The following is a 2,587-nucleotide window of genomic DNA, read 5'->3' on the forward strand; positions in this document are numbered from 1 at the left end:
CCTCCCCCGCCCCGCGTCCCCGGTGCATTCCAGTCGTGCCACAGGCCGGGACGCTGGCTGCAGACAGACCGGACGCGGCCGGAAAGACAGACGAGAGGGCAGGCTCCAGCAGGGAAGGGGCGTCTCCTTGACCTGGGTCCGTAGCCAAGGAGTCGCCCTCTAAACGGAGAGGCGGACCCCCCTGCTAAGACCGGGGACACACTGGTGGGAAGACGTCCCGTGGCCTTTGTAGGACCTAGGGGCTTGGGGAGTCTAACCGAGGAAGCCACCACATGGGAAGAAAATGGGTTCACAGCAGCGGGGACTCAGCTTCCAGTTCCCCGGGCTGCTCCTAACAAAAGATGATTTCAAGCTCCAGTTTAAGAATTGGAAGTTGGTTCCAGAAGTGTCATCGCTCGCTCTGGTCTGGGGTGGGGGAGCCCGCGCGAGGCCCCCGAGTGTTTCGCGAAGTTCTGGAAAGTCTCAGAAGCCCAACTAGGGCTGAGGCCAGGGTGCTGGTCTTTTAACTCCATCCAGACGGAGATGTTCCCCTGCCCCGCACACATCGCCACTACCGGGTTTTATCCAGACTTGCGGATGTCATATTTTCAAAGTTCACCATCTCGGTCTATCGTCACCTCCCTATATTGGTCATGCTCCCCATTTGTCCTGTGAAAAACCCTCTGCCCATCTCCGGCCCTTGCAGGGGGAAAGGGGGGGACAGGTCAGTAAGTGTTGAGTGATGGGTAGACTGAACAAGGAAGTCCGCCCAGGAAGGGATCTAAGAGAGCAGAGCAGAGTTCCACCTCCCCAAAAGGCCCACCAAACACCATCTTCTCCCCCACCCCCCACACACACACACACACACACACACACGCAGGTCCTCTCTGGACACACTCCTTTTCCTTCATGCCACTGGTGTGGGCAGCATCTCTAGCACTCTGAAGGCGAGGATGAAGGTGCTTTGATGCATCTAGTTTTTTAAAATAAATTTTTATTGATTTTATTGATTTCAGAAAGGGAGAGATAGACACATCAATGATGAGAGAGAATCATTCATTGGCTGCCTCCTGCACACCCCTGCACATCCCACACTGACAGTCAATGGTGACCTCCTGGTTCATAGGTTGATGGTCAACCACTGGACCAGGCCAGCCAGGCTATGCATCCAGTTTTGAGGGCACACTTTGCTGTGTAAAATCTTTCCTAGGAAAAAGCTAGTCTTCATTCCCCTCTCACCTAGGAGTCCTAACTTTGTGAAGCTGCCCTTCAGTTTGTGCCAGGCATTTCTGGTCACTAAAGAGAAAAACATATTTTCCTGTCACTGGTGTTTATTTAAAGAGACCTGGAACTGCCCTAGCCCGTTTGGCTCAGTGGATAGAGCATTAGCCCTGGGACTTAAGGGCCCTGGGAGGTCAAGGGCAAGTACCACTGTTGTAGGCTCAATCCCTGGCCCTGGCCAGGACACATGTGGGAGGCAACCAATCAGTTGATGTTTCTCTCGGTGTCTCTCCCATTTCTTCCACTCTCTCTAAAAAATCAATGGAATAATAAGAGAGAGAGAGAGAAAGACCTGGAACTAGAGAAAACTGGGTAGCCAAGTAAAAATAACAAATGCCTCAAAGTCACTAATAGTTACAGAAATTCAGATTAAAACACAATGAACTGCCATTTTAAATCCATTGCATTGATACAGATTTTTTTAAATCTATTAGAAAAATTATCCAAAACCTGGATATAAGGCCAAAAGGGTAATCATCCATTCAATATATGGCCTTTCAGTGTCCTATTGAAGCATCATTCAAAGGCCCAAGGATTACAGGCAGTCCTTGGGTTACGTTGGACTCAACGTACATCGTTTTGTGGTTACGTCATCATCTCCCATTTACAAGTAAAGGTCAGGAATTATTATCTTTCTTTCAAATTTTTTTTACTGTTTCACTTCATCACTGCTGTATGTGCTCCATGTGAGTGACGTAGGTACTTATGTAGGTGGGTTCCGATTTACGGCAAAAATTGAGAATCGCATTAGGTCGAGCCGTAGGAACGTATCTCCAACGTAACCCGAGGACCTACTGTATTTAGTTTTCTAGGGGACTGTAACATTGTTTGATATTGCTATTTATTATTGATGAAAGGCTAAGACTCTGTAAGGTTATGTATTAACTTGTAGATTTGTGCCGTGCAGAGAGGCAAATAATTTTTGTCCCAAAGAAAGATAACTTCAAAGGTTATAATTTATTGGCCTGTAGGAGATTAACCATTTTTATATGTAGCCTAGTAATCTTCCTTTAATATTTTATTAAGAACTATATTATTACATTTCTCCAAGTGGTCTTTGAAATAGCTTTTTCATATTACAAATTTTCTCATCCTATCTAATAAAAGAGAAACATGGTAATTGGCGTACGACCGCTACCCTTCCCATTGGCTAATCAGGGAGATATGCAAATTAACTGCCAGCCAAGATTGCAGCCGGCAGCCAGGCAGCTTGAAACTAACATGAGGCTTGCTTGCTTCAGTGACAGAGGACTCCAATGTTCCCCACCTGCCACTGCAGGCCTCTGAGCTGCAACTCTAAGCAACTATGTTACAAATATAGAAGCTA

This window comes from Myotis davidii, unplaced genomic scaffold, assembly GCF_000327345.1.
Source record: "Myotis davidii unplaced genomic scaffold, ASM32734v1 scaffold540, whole genome shotgun sequence".
Taxonomy (NCBI): Eukaryota; Metazoa; Chordata; class Mammalia; order Chiroptera; family Vespertilionidae; genus Myotis; species Myotis davidii.